Raw genomic sequence first — 15,211 nt, forward strand, 5'->3', positions numbered from 1 at the left:
GAAAGTACAGTGTTTCTTTCAAGTTTGTTTCCTACGGAATTGATGGGAGAATGACAATTATTAAGCAGAAAGTTTAGCATCGTGAAATTTAAAATCCCAAGCGGTATATAAACATTAAAAGAAACTTTGGACTGCTAATCCTAGGAAATGAGTTTTATGGATTGAATTCAACAAGGCTTCAGAAATGGTTCCATCTGCTGCCTAGCAGCTGGTGAAAGGATAAATTTAATTCATTAATTCATTTGGAAAAAAGGATCCAAGTAGTAAAGACTTCATTGCTCATAATGCATATAGGTGGAAATCAGAACTGAAATTTGGCATAATAGATCATCTTTGATAATGAGCAATATTTTTGTCACTATTTTTCCAACAATCCTGAAAATGTATCTAACATGTTTTGAATTATGTGAACCACTATTTTCATTTTTAAGAATTAATTGTAGTTATAAGGGTATAGTTTTCTTTCTAAACTTAGCAGTTTGTGTCTTAAGGCTTATATTCCATTTCCTTGTCTGGTAACTTTGTTTTATATAACTTTGAAAGTCTGCTCTTGCTCTCTGAAACACATCTTAGGTTCATTCTGCCAGTAAGACACATAAGCTGTTATCCCTATCTATTCAAAGTGATGAATTTCCTTTAGCATTCAGGATGAAGACTTAATATAATGTACAAGTTTAAATATCAGGTTTCACACCAGCTTTCACCCAGAATGCTAGCAAAAGGTGTGTGTGTGTGTGTGTGTGTGTGTGTGTGTGAGTGAGTGAGTGTATCCCTAATTTTCACTGTGGTTAAAAAAATGAGACTTCTTTCTTATCTGCGCCTATCTACTATAAAAAGTTGTGCAGGAGTTAGACATTACAGTCTAGTGACATTTTAATAAAACTTACTGATTTAAGTAAGAATTACAACTATTTAATAAAATTTAAAAAAGGAAAAAAAGATATAAAACTTGGCATGTATCTCCCTGTCTTTCCTTATATCTATTTTTTAAATCCACCAGTGAATGAAAAGTTACCCAAACTTTGGGGGGGGGGGCTCCCATAAAGAATTGCCTGGTTTTATTTACCGTTCTTATTTTTTAACCATATGAGTATAAGCAAATGAGATGATCATTACTTGCTGACGAATGTACTGAGTGACAAAGTTTAGTCGCTAAAGCAATTATAATACAAACCAGGTTGAGCATGCAAAATGTGTGCATTTGCGAGTGTTTCTGCCTCAGATGATGATTTCATGAATGATATTTGGCTTTCCCCTGTTCCCTCTGTAGCCCATAGCTCACTGTGGTGGGTTTCTTGGATTTACTATAAAGGTTCTGTTCGCACCCTGTGGGTTGGGTTAAGAATTAGGATTTATGCATTTACTTCTACTGCTGCATTGTTTATACAGCTTTGGTTTAGTTTTGATCCCTTTTTTTTGCCTTTGAGGCTCTTCCACAGTGTCAGCTGCTGACTGATAGTAGGAGAACGGCCTCGTGGTGTGAATGAAAGGGACCTAGCGGTTGGTAAACAGAGATAAGGAATAAATAGAGCACAGGCAAAAGGAGATAGTTCTGTGAGAGCCCAGATTGCCGCCAGTCTGTTCAAGTGAGATGCAGTGCCTGTCCTTTTCCCAGATTAAATTAGTGTGCGAAATCTCCAGTGACCTCCTCCCCTTCTCCCCATACTCTTTAGCCAAGCTGAACAGCCTCTGCTGTAAAGTATTCATTTTATCCAGGGACAAGTTGGACAATAGAACTCTCCCTGATACTTATGGACAGCTGTCGTCATTCAGAGGGCTTTTCAGCATTTTCATTTTTCATAGGAGTTAAAAGGGTTTATGCCTTGTAACTGAAGAGAGGGTAGAAATACAGAGATGCCAACTCTGAGGTTGCCTGGAAAGACAGGAGGTGGGGGTGGAAATACACCTTTGCCAACCTGTGAAAAAGCTGCTCATCTTGTTGTTTTGCTGTTTCTTAAAGGGATTTTAGGATGATAATGTGGTTACACTGAAGCATGAACTGGATGGAGGAAATAACAATAAAGTGCAGGAACATGCAGGGTTTCCAAAAGTTATTGCAATTATTAAAGGTCACTAGTGCAAACCTTACAGAGTGTCCCATCTCATTCTTCCTCATTTTTTTGCATTTAAATCTGCTGCCTTTTTCATTCAACAAACTCCCAAGAAACATTAAAGCCTCATGAGATACCTCTGTGGTCTCATTTTTTTTTTTGTGATTTACTGCAAATATATTCAGCATCTGACTGATTAAATAGACCTTCGGCAACCTTGAGGGTCACTGTGTAGAGTATGTACATAGAAAATGCATCAGCCCATTGTACCCTGGCAGCTAATGAGATTGGTCGTTAAGTAAATGACACAAAGCCTACAAAAAAAGCTTAGCAGCTCACTAGAGTATCACAGAGTGTCCCTGCACACCACACAACGACACAAACACTGGACTAACCTAGCCCACCCCTGCTTTATTCTACATCACTGCTTCCCTGATGTCAGCGCGAGAGGCAGAACAAAGGCTAAAAGGCACACGGTAAGTCAGTCTGACAATTATGCCCTGGGGGAAAGGAGAGCAAATCTTAGCCTAACCATAGCTTGAAAGTCCGTTTTGGACAAGTAGGTCATAATGAAGGGATTGCTTTTGTGCCACTTCCGAACAGGGGCGGGGGGTGTCTGTGGAATCAGTGCCTTTTTCTCTGTGTGTCATCTTTACAAAAGTTTTGAATTTCTAAAGTAAAGCAGAATGGAATGCTCAGTGAACTTAACGTTGCTGTGACTTAAGAGGATGCTGTGGGAAGAAATGCATTCTTTGACAGATCTGAATACAGTAAGCACTATCACCAACTTTACAAGAATCCACTATTTTCCTAGCTTTTTAGAGGACCAAAATCTTTTAAAGATACACTATAGAAATAACTGTGTATTAATTTCAGATTTCAACCTCCTTCTCAGCTGCTTGTTCCCTTGAATAAATGGCATGACATTTAGAATGATGTGTACCAAAATGAAGCTTTTTATCATTTTGGATGTTCAGACACAGTACTAAATCATGATGTATTTTGCTCTCAGTTGCCCACTTGCTTTTGCTGAAAATAAAGATGTGAAGATGTATTGATTGCAAGCATAACACCAGTATCTGTTTTGTTTTTGTTTTGGTCTTAAAAAAATACATACAGAGGAAAATAGCTGTGGTTGCCTGTTTATGTGATGTTTATGTACATTAGTGATGACTGAGTTTAGCAGATCAAAGAATCCCTTTCATACACTTCTCTTTTTTATTCTGGGAAAAAAATGGCAACAGGAAGTTGCAATGAAGTCTTGCTTATGCACCTTAAGATATTTTCTGCTACTTTTACCTCCACATGTAGTTACAAGTGTCAGGGAGGGTATTATGTGGCAAGTTATACTTACAAAATATTTCAGGTGAATCCCATATTTTCTTCTAAAGTTGCTAAAATATGTTGATAACAGTGATAATCAGATAATATATTTTCCTTTGATAAACATGTTAAAATATACAGACCAGAGTGTTGTTCTTGCATTATCATGTCCCACAATCTTCCTTTCATAATTTAGAAGCTACTACATTTTGGAAAACAAAAATCGCTCATGTGATTTATAAAACTAAGTCAGAATAATCAGATTATTTATGCAAACTTTTCTCACTCAGCAAAGGTTTCCTAAATTGTAATGCATTTACTTGGTCACTCATTTCAGCCAAACGTACCTGCAAATATTTACAGGTACTGGGCATTGTAACCTAAAACTGCAATCCAGACTGCAGTGAAGTTAACAATAATTTTGACATAGATAACAGAACACACACAAAAGGTGTAATTTGTGTGTGACATTTGTTACAAACCAGTTGCTGTAAGTTTATATTCTCTAAAGAACATTTTAAAAGTTAAATTGTAAACAGTGGTAATAGCACGATTAGCAATCTGTACATGGCTAGTACCAGGTTGTTCATCTGCAACTGTGCTTTACACCTTCAATTTTTTCTGCTTGGACAGCTGAATGAGAAGTGTGTGAACACTTGATAATTATGATTTTACCATATGTTCTTGGAAGTGTGTATCCCAGTAACATATATGTTTGTTTAATTTCCTAAAACATGGAATACAACTGTTTATTTTATTTAGTAACAGCTATCTTGAGAAAGTAAAAGTATCTAGTAAGCAATACTAAATTCACTACAGAACATGAAGTATCAGCTAGAGTTTTACTTTGAACTTTCGTAATTAACATTAATGCGTAATTCAATTTTCTCTGCAAGGTAATGTTCTTACCTATAGACGTAATCTTTTTTCATTAGGAATTTTCATAGAATCATCAAGTGGTTCTTACTGTATTGTTTTTGCATTGTAGGCACTTTTAAACAATGGTGTTTACATTAGTTAAGTTTAGGCACCTGTAAGTTACCCAGTCGCTTTTCATGGTCATGTGTTGGTTAAACTTCTTGTCATGCTTTCATAAGTATTGTACATACAATCTGCATCTAGAAAAATCGTACACACCAGATCCTTACGATAACATTTTAAAAGTCTAATGATTTCCATAAGATCATCACTTCCCCACCCCAAAAGTATGTCCGCTTCCCAAAGACAGATAAACAGAAAACCGTTCCCGCATGAGTTTTAAGACCGGCCATCATTTTATCACTTTTCATCTGGGACAAGGCATAGTGCTCAAAAACTACTGTGGGAGGAAGATGCCCCACCATGGCTAAGACAACTCAGCAGTGCCAGCTCACATCAGTGTATATTTTTATTTCCTAACTCTGTGAGTTTGCTTTCTTGGGTCATCCCCCCCCCCCAACACTGAGATTTTTGCTATTTTAATTTCAGAAGCCTGAAGCTGACAAGTGCTTCATAATTTTCTCCAAAACAATATTTTTCATGACAATTACCAACAGGCTGGCACACTAGTGTAGTTTAATGACATGCAATGTAGCAAATCATAAGGTCAGCAAGTTGCAATCTAAATCTCCAGGTTAGCATCTGATGGTGTAAATGAAGAGTGGCTTCAAATACAGACGATCCTGTCCCTCCATGTTTATAAACAGCATTTGCTGATTGCATTAAAAACCCAAAAAGTAGTGCCGGGTTTTAAGAGTCTAATCAACTGCACTGAACTTGAAGAACTTTAACAAAAAATATTTTGTGGTTGTAAAATATAACCTTACAACTCTCAGCCAAAATGAAAATAAAATGCATCTTGTCATGACCAGGGAGATGGTGATGGTGAAGACCTTTGCCTCAGACCCTGGAGAGCTGGAGCTTGTCATACTAGACCAGGCTAAGAAAATGAGAAAACTACTTGAACCTGTACAGAGCAGCTACCCATATTGCTATGCTCTAAGTTACTTTTGGACAACGAACTTTTGAAACAACTAAAAAGCAAGATCTTTAGCTATGGCAAAAGCTTGTTCTCAAAGTTAACTTTTTGTCATCTTTTCATTAGCTCTTGGTTTTGCTCTTGTACAACCAATTTTTTTCAATCAGAGACGTATTTCTAAAATATACTTTCATTTGAGACCATGTGAAAGTTCCCCACGGTGTCATTGATGACCCAAAAAAGTTTTGTCTTTGAAAGTTTACTCCAGTTAAAACTTTATTTCCTACTTTTTTCATGAAGCAACAGGAAATGTATCACCATATAGGAATCACCTATATAGAACAGATATCCCATCTCTACCTACTGTTATCGGGATACCTATAAAGCAGTTGGAGTGGCACGACAAAATAGTAATAGCTCCAAAGGCACTGTTATGGACGATCAGGTCAATTGACATGATACAGAGTACTAGCTCTGTTGATTCTCAGGGTCCCCCAACCCCCACAAGCCACTTTAAAAGCGATCAAAGAATTATTTGCCCTGCCAGCATCAGATATGTGATATTAAATGAAATAGTTTGCATTATCAAAAAGTGCATTTATAGACCCAAACAGATATTTACAATGTCCAAATACAATCTAACATTTAAATGGGACTTTCCTCCCCGAAGGAGACTATGTTTTCAGAGTGCTGAACAAAATTGTACTTCAGTGACATTTTCTTGTCCCTTAATTATAGTATGAAGATATAAATCCATTTGCAAACAAAATTGCCCTTTTTCCAAATTATGTATTTTGTGCTTGTAAAAATAGCCAAGCAATTTAAACATAATGTGGTCTTTTGCATTTGTCTCTTGCAACCAGATCCTAAACACATTTCCTTAGAAGTAAGACCCACTGAGTTTAAATGAGGCTTTCCTAAAGAATGTGTGGATAGAACTGCAGCTTCTTATATGATACCTATAAGATGTATCACTAAACACTACAAATCTGAGCATCCAGAATTTAATATAAGTATGAATGCTAGGTTCTTGTTACCTATCTACGTTTCATATTAACATCAGAATAATTCCAGAAAACATACATATTTCTCTATCAGGACATGTAATAAATATGTCAAAAAGGAACGGTTTAACAATTAATTTTTCATAAATAAATGATAGTAATAATATCATGTTTTCAAAAACAGACAAAAATTACCATCCAGTACAGATGACAAGATACTAGAAGCTATACAAATTTTGCTGGATGAAATTCCAGAGCAACAATCAAGTGATCATTCGAATATGCCATTTTTACCAGATTTTGTCCAGCTAATCATGTCTTTTGTACAAATGACATTTCCACTATGATAAGAAGCAAACATCATAAAGTAGACTAGATGAATTATTGACTGAGTACGATCAAAATACATATTCAGTAAAAGATCACCCTTGCTAAAGAGGAAAAGTGCATAATGTTTAAGTTTGTGGTCAACTTATTTGAGCGGAGCTTTAGCTGCTCTGTATGTGAACCATCGCTCTCAGCGAAAAGGGTTAAAGAAAACGCATTCTGTTGCATCTGCTTATTAAATCCCTTACTTTAGTAGAAATTCAAATTTTGTAAGATTATTCGTTTTATTGATGCATATAATTATAATCACAAGCCATCTGCTGATTTGGCAGGCATGGTTAAAATCTCTAACTCTCATAACCTTTCAAGTACAGTGCCCTTGGGACTCTATTTCACTTTTATATTTTGGAAAACACATATGAACAAACAAGAGAGGTCATCTGCCGAAAGTCAGATTTGTTAAAAATCCCTCTGTGTTAGAGAACCTGGGCCTAAGCATAAAGAAAGTATCCACCCCTCCCAAAGTATTGTGTTTTTGGTTTTTTAAAATTCTATCTCCAGGAACAGATTATTCTATCATGCAGTTGGGGAATTTGAATTTTTGCTAGGGATTAAAGCTCTTTTCTCTCACTCTTGGGACCATGGTTCCATTTTTAAACTAAAAGAACAAATATTGCTCAGTTTAGTTGTCACAGGTGATTGAAACACATTTGACCTTGCCTGTATTTGAAGCACATTTTATTTGGAGAACTGATGCCACAAAGCAGCTAAAATACTCAGCTTCAACTGAAAAGTCCCAGGTTTGGATCTTACCATGAATTCGATAAATGTCTTTAGTGAAAAAATCGGTCTCAGTCTTCTATCTGCAACATTATTCACCTTATAGTGAAGTTCTTTGAATAATTGTAATGATGATGATGATGATGATGATGATGCTCTTAGAATAACAATGCTTCTGTTTCTTATGGGGAGAATAGGTTGTACATTTTGTCCTAATACCTGCCTTTCACCATGAAGATCAGAGGCCATTACTTTTCTTCTGAAGACTGGACTTGGCAATACACAAAATGTAGCACCTCATCAACATTCCCTCTGGCCTCCCTTAACTGTACACATATTTGTGTCATGCTGGCCACTTGCCTTTGTGTGTCAGGGGTCATCCACTCTGGCTTCTGCTGGGAAGGCAACAGAGAGTTTGTGGGTGATCAAACTTGAATGATACTGGAATTATTATTTTTATCTGAATATCCTGAAACATGGAGAAACGTTGAGGGGTGGGTGAGGTGGTGAAGTGACTGAAATCTGCAAGTGTAAAACTTGGAGTACATTAAAAGTGCTGTTTGATATTAAAATACTGTTCCATATTCAATTAATCCCAACATAATGTTGCCATACTTTAGACCTGTTTTGTTAGAATTCTCACTGTATCATAAGCTGAAACTTTGCCTTCTGTTTAATCAGTAATACATAAAAGGGATATATGCAGCATGCGTATCGATTTGCACCTTTTGGGAAGTTTGATTCTTGCACCACACCCCCGTTTACAGAGAAACAGGAGGTGAATGCACATGTTTGAAAGTGTCTGCGCAGCTGAAACAAGGGAAACTGGCTGAATGTAGCTCTGGTTTATTTTGCAACCAATTAAGTACGACATCTGTTGAAACACAGGAAACCAAGGCTCCCTTCCCCCCTTCATAGAGTTATTTGAACTGTTTGTCTTTCATGTGGTAATCACAAATGATCATCTAAGAAATCAAGACGATAGTGTACCAAGTTAATAGAAACTATTTTAAAAGGCTGTGTTTGTGAGGATGGGTTTACTGGGTGTGGAGAGCAAAACCAAATACTCAGGCACAGAAATATCATGATCACCCACTAAAATGGATGTTGTCATCAGGCTATAATCATAGAGCCACTTACCTGGGAGTAAGTCCCATTGACCTCAATGGTGATTTTATTTTTCTTACACCTGTATCTCACCTTTCTGCTATCATGGAATCCAAGGTAGTATTTATGGGGTTCACAGGCAGTCAGCCATCCAGGCACTGACCAGACCCAAACCTGCAGCAAGGTGGTAGCTTCATGTTCCTTCAGACCATATCCTCACCATGAAGTTGATGCCACAGGCAACATTTTTTAAAAGCACAGTTTGTTTCTGTTTGTGGTTGCCTGTAACACACACATTGTGCATGCAAGAAAGGTTGCTACCTGTTATTTATAGCACGGTTCATACAAAGTTTTGGGCAGAGCTCTGGCATACACACAAAAGTTCCACATAAGTAGTAAGTTCTGGGCCTTATATCTTATGTACCCTTACAACAGTAAAGGTAGGTCACTCTTATTCTGTAGGAAAGAAAGATAAGATAGGATTAAGCAATGGTACCCAGTAAACTCTTGGTCCATGAGTTGCAAATCTAATATGTTCAAATAAAAAAGAAAGAAAGAAAGAAAGAGAGAAAGAGAGAAAGAGAGAAAGAGAGAAAGAAAGAAAGAAAGAAAGAAAGAAAGAAAGAAAGAAAGAAAGAAAGAAGGTATCTTGTTCTTCAAGCTCATAATCCTGTCCCCAAAGCCTGAAATGAGCTATATAAGGAATTTTTTTAAATCCATAGTAGAGCAATACCTTTATTAGGCTAACCAAAATGTCACAAAATAATGAGCAAGCTTTTGAATTCTTGGCCACTCTTTTGTGACATTTTGTTTGACATAATAAAAGTATTGCCGTACTTTGGCTCTTACAATTTTATCTTTGCTTTTTGTGTAAGGAAGTTGCATTTTCCAGCTTTCGACTAGTCATTGCCTTATTAAGATAACCAGGGAAACTCTCTTGAAACAATCCCTTTCTAAATGAGACCTCAAGGGGAAATAGTTTCACTCTTAGGCTACTCCTGACCATATATTTTGGAAAGTGGATCTGTGGTGGTGTCTGAAGTACTCTATGATCACCTGTTGCTTCTGGAGGTATTTTCAGAAATAGATGGGGTGTGGCTACAGGCTGAACTCAACCCCTAATTGTAGTCCTTGAGTATTTACTTTGGTGCAAAGAGAGGAGTGTAATGGCAGGAGATACGGCTTTAAAATGAAACAAAATCATAAGTAGGTTGGACTGTGATTGCATGGGATTATAGTTTCATGGAGTCTGCAGATGAGAGAAAACTGGCAAGTTGCCTGACACACAAAATCAACCAGTACCATTGAAACACATACTGTAAACGTCCCTCTCCCATGTGTGTGCCCAAAGTTGTCTTTACTGCACATGCATGGTGTCGAGTTTCCATGCCCCTGTCTACATTCCAAGCAGCTGTGGGTGGGTGGCATTCATAGAGTGATGGAGGCAAGACATGAAAAGTTCCTGTAAATTTCCATCTGTAACAGACATCTGTTGTCACAGCGAAGCATCAAGTAGTAGACTTAGTAATGTGTAAAGAAACTGTCCCTTTAGCTGAGATTAAATTTTATTACATTTTAGAAGTGCATTGACTGGTAAACATAGGCAACCTGGTTTTCAGGTGGTGATACTGTCTCCTGCAGGATCTTTGATATTTCATTTTTTTGCTATAATGCTGCTGTTCTTGGGTGATTTTTTTTAAAGAAATTGCTGGATATTTCATAATTTTCTCTTTTAACTCACTTTAAAATAGCAACTTTGGTGGTAGAGGTGGTCCTTTGGGAGTGAAAGTTCAGGATTCAAGTACAGCAGTCAGTAAATAAAATTTCAGGGGATTTATTTGTCTAAACTGTCCATAGGAGAACTAAAAAGCTCCAGAACAAATATCAAAATGCAATGAGATGCTGGATTCAGGAAAATGTGTAAAACTTTTCAACTCTACCTTTGTGTTCTGTATCTTCATGGCTTTTATTAACTACACATGTAAGGAAAAGTTTTAAAGCTTCAGGGCTTTTTCCCAAATCTTGGTCTACTTTTAAACCAAGTGTTAAAGGGAAAGGTAATCATTGCATACTTCAGAGTTTGCATATATAAATGTATTTTATCTGATCCACCATTCATTGAATAAGCTTATTTTTCAAACTCAGAGACCAACTCATGCTTTTCTTTCCCCAAGTCTCTTCTCTTTGTACCTTTGTCACACACAGAAACCCTTATTTCTTTCACTTAGCTCTGCTGAAGCATAACTTACTGAAGCTTCACTCACACATAAAAGTCTGTCTCTACAACTGTTCCGGAAAGACTACCTCTGGTTTGTGTTTTATAAGCTGAAATGTGTTGTCCTCAGTGCAATAAATGCACATTCATAATGCTAAAATTTAGAGCTCTAAAAGATGACGGTAAAATAAGCTGAACTCAACAAGATTGGCATTTCTGGAGGAGTTTTCTAAGGCCAGGCAGAGAGAGAACTTCATATTTCATTTTTCTCCTTCTCTTGTAACTGAGGTTCATGTCTACTACCCCAACCCCATAATCACATGCATCTCTCTCTGCCCCCTGGCCCCGGTATTGCACAGTGTTGACATTTGAATGGAGTAGCTAATCAATATGCATGGTGATAACTTCTGGATGTTGACGTATGGATGTTGACTTCGAGAAAGAACTCTGGCTCAGTGCTAGCATCTCTGTTTTGCCTGCAGAGGGTCACAAGTTCAATACAGGTAGGGCTAGGAGAGATCCCAGTCTGAAACCCTAGGGAGTTTCAGTAAGTTGTTTTCAGTAAGTTGTTTTCAGTAAGGCTTTTGACAAAATCCTCCATGATATTCTTGTGGAGAAGCTGGTAATATGTAGGCTGGATGAGGTAACTGTTAGGTGGATTTGTAGCAACTTGACTGACCAACCCAAAGAGTGCTCACTAATGGTTCCTCATCATCCTAGAAAAATGTGACCAGTGAGGTGCTGCAGGGTTTTGTCCTGGGCCAATTGTTGTTCAACATCTTTACAAATGACTTGGATGAAGGAATTGAGGGGATGTTCATCAAATTTGCAGATGACACCAAACTGGGAAGGGTAGCAATAGGTTTTAGTAAAGAATGATAGTACTGTATCTGAGGAAATACTGAATAACACCTGCACTCTAGACTCTTAGATTGAAATAAATAAACCAAGAATATGTATAAGGAGCATAAAACTGAAACAGCTTCCAAATGTGTTCTTAATGATCCACTATAAGCATATGATTTAAATCCCCTTGGTTGTTTTGTATACAGAAGTCCGCTCACCATTTCTGGTGGTGACATTGTAGCCAGGCATCGGGGCCCCTGCAGTGATCCAGCGGGGGGGGGCGGGCAGAGCTTGGCGTTCTCCTTGTTGCTGTCTGAGCCATGTTGTTTGCGCTGGGCGGAGCCGTGCCAAGGGGTGACCCTACCAACCAATCAGCACCGGCAGGAGGTGTGGCCATGGGAAATTTAAACTGCTGCATGGCCAGGGAGACCTCCTCTCACACCCTTTGCCGGAACTCCCTACCCACCCACCCTCTTTTTTATGCTGTGCAACGACACAACCTTGCTATGGACAAATTTTGGTTGCCATATTGTTGGGGCTGGATAGGAATTTTCCCATTTGGCAAATTGGCACCAGCCATTTGGTTTTCACCAACCTTGTGGCAATCATCACAACTTTGTGAGGTTAGGCATTGGGCAAGCCTTTGTTTGGATGGAGGGGAGGTTGTAGCCTCCGCCTACCCCTCCTTATTAAGGATATCCAGTTAAAGGGATCTGGGGGTGTGGATTCTGTCCAATGCCCAGACGTGGGCTAGGGTCATGCCATGATTCTGAGGCGGACCCCTTGGGGTGCCCCTATTTGATGCAAGTCACAGGGCTCCCCCTATTGGTGGTTTACCCTTAGATGGAAACCCTGCAGATGAGCGGGAGTTGAAATATAGCCTGGCTTCAGTGCCTAAGCCACACCACTCACATTTGTAACCAATAAAGTTGTGGCCTATTTGTACCCATAAACCCAAATACTCATGTCCGTGTGTTTATTATCCACTAGGGAACTGTGGATCACAGGGTCTTGGCATGCAATTGTATTCTTATTGTGATTCTAATACTTTTACTGGTTGTTAAATTTGTGGTATCACTCTGTGCCCTTTCTTCATTCCGTTTGTCACCTAATGATGAGATTTAGCTTTTAGGGATGATATGCCCTCCAGCTACTAGGTAATGCTAACCAATGTGACTTCTCTTGACTCTTTACCTACTGCACTATCTAAACTTAAGCTACAGCTTTGCTAATGTAAAGGTAAATACATTTCTCATTACTTCTGCTCTCTTCCTCACAAGGGACTTGTGTGTTCCACTTAACCTCTGATTTTTATATTTCCAAAATCCAAGGAAGCAGTCATTGAGGTTTCTTTACCCCAACAGTCCTTGGTGCAACCTGAAATCTGGTTTGCACTTTACATACTAATATAATTAACTCTTCATAACTTCCCTTGCATTCAATTTTAAGAATGTTACAATCCTCCAGGATCAGGAACAGCCTGCCTCTAAATACAAATTGCAGAGGATTCGTAGATGACTATTGCCCTCATATCCTGCTTGTCAGCTTCCTTTATGCATCTGGTCAGCCACTGTGGAGAAAAAGTTGCTGGACTAAACAGTTCTGGATCTGATCCAACATGGCTCCTCTTCAGGGCTTTTTCATTATGCCCAACTTTTTCTCCATTCCTTCTCCTTTTTTAAAAAAAAATCTAGTCTGAAGAATTATTATGAAGAACTCAAAAAACTTGCTCACTACTTTTTTGCATTTTTAAAAATCTTGACCAAGAAATTGACCCATTGGTGGTCTTTATAAGGTATTCGCTTACAAGAACGTATCATCTTCATGATAGCTCTGTATTTCACATAAATGTTCATTTCAAATGTTTTAGGGATCCAACAATGATTTGTCAGTGCAATGCTGCTCAGGAAATGGTAAGGGAAACAGAATTTGTTGGCTAGGAATTTTCTCAGAGCTGTGACTGCAACACTTCCAAGTAAGTATTGCTAAGTGGAGAGTGTATGAATGAAGTTTAGCAGTGGTAAAGGCTAACACTGGAAATATTTTATTTTCATTTTATCTCTAAAAAGCCAACACCCTTTTGGATTATGTTCTTAGAATGTTGAGAAAGGATGTGGCGTCATGTTTGCACTACCACTTAAATATGGCTCAGATACGCATTTTTCTAGAGAGCTGTCCAGGGGCTGAAGTGTTCAACATAGCAGGGGAGCTGTCCAGTTTATGAGACACTGATAACAGAACAGGATATGGTGAGAAATCAACACTGGGAAAGTAACAAATAAGCAGCTTGATCGCTGCCCCACTACTTTCTGAAGTGTCAGCAAGATCCTAGTTCAAGCAAATGTTGAAACAGGCTTTTCCTTCCTGAGGATGGGCTTTTCCCTCTTGAGTGTGGCTTAAGGATGCTTCAAGACAGGCACTATGCCTTTGGTTCTGGGCTTTCACTCAACCCATGCTGCTGCCTCCACTTCTGAGTGTAATCTTGGCAAGGTTGGAGCTGGCATCTGAGACAATTTAGGGTTGGCTGGGTCCATTGAATACCCAAGCACAACATTTCTTTGGGTGATTGTTCAGGGTCTGCTGACTCCCTTGAAACCTGTAGCTCAGAGATGGGGAACCTGTGGTCCAGCTGATATTGATGGACTACAGCCCCCATCTCAATGGCAATGACGTCTGAGAGTAATGATAGATAGAGTCCCACAACATCTGGAAGGCCACCACTTCCCTATTCCAGACATAAATGGTAGGCCTAGTGACAGGGGCTTCCTCTGGGGAGGATTTTAATCTTGTTCTGAGCTGATCCTGAAAGGACGATAGTGGGGCTCAGTTCAGTCCTTGCCATCTGCCCTAGGAGGAAATCCTATTCTTTAATCCTGGACAGGAACAGGTTGTCAGTGGGATGGAAAAGCCCTTTATATATGTCGAGGAGTGCTTTTCTTTATTATAAATTACTTTCTTTTCATATCTGCTTTTTGGGAAGGAGGAGTGAGGCTATTGATAGATCACGTTTTGCTAAAGGCCATGGATACAAGCAGAAGGATGTAGATCAAAACCCAAAGCATCTGTGTTATTATTACTATTTGTCTCCTTACTTTAGTGCCTCCACTGTTTCATGCTGTTTTGCTCAGGGGGGCTATAGAAACTCTAAGCTGCTGATACAAGTCATTAAATGTGTGAGGCAGCATTTGTTTTACTACTCTGGTCTCAGCCTGAAGCTGCAAAGCTAACCATTACATTTGTGGTGGACACATCCATAAATATAGCACTCCTTTCTTACTTACTTCACATGTGTAGTTTCCTCAGAAGAAAGTTGGAGGCAATGTGAAGATGGGAGCTGCCAAATTCACGTTGCTTCCAATGTTATTCCTACTTGGAGCAGACCAATTGAAAATAATGGACATTACTAACTTCAGTCCATTCATGTCAATGAGTCTACTCTAACTTAGTTGGACACAACTCATAGTTTCTTGCCCTTTTTATTGGATATCATAGAAATTAGCATTATCACAAATACTCATACATTTTGAATGGCAGATGTTCTAAGTGGAGACTCAAAGTGAGAGGGACTTTCACTTCATGCTGGAGCATATATTTTGCATGA

General features: G+C 38.6%; 1 protein-coding gene across 12 annotated transcripts in view; it reads left to right on the forward strand.

Moving 5' to 3' along the window:
- The window catches only part of ST18 (ST18 C2H2C-type zinc finger transcription factor), a 190,846-nt gene that overhangs the window by 68,318 nt on the left and 107,317 nt on the right, over positions 1-15,211 (forward strand). Inside the window, exon 1 of one of the 12 annotated variants that reach the window (XM_083517878.1) lies at positions 2,398-2,527. The exons of 10 other annotated variants lie outside the window; for them this stretch is intronic. The gene's annotated coding sequence lies outside the window, so the exon portion shown is untranslated. Of the gene's footprint in view, positions 1-2,397; positions 2,528-15,211 lie in introns of those variants that run through there. One more of the 12 variants, XM_083517876.1, reaches the window with a different exon arrangement.

Source organism: Podarcis liolepis (assembly GCF_965112155.1).
Source record: "Podarcis liolepis genome assembly, chromosome: 8".
In the NCBI taxonomy this organism is placed as follows: domain Eukaryota; kingdom Metazoa; phylum Chordata; class Lepidosauria; order Squamata; family Lacertidae; genus Podarcis; species Podarcis liolepis.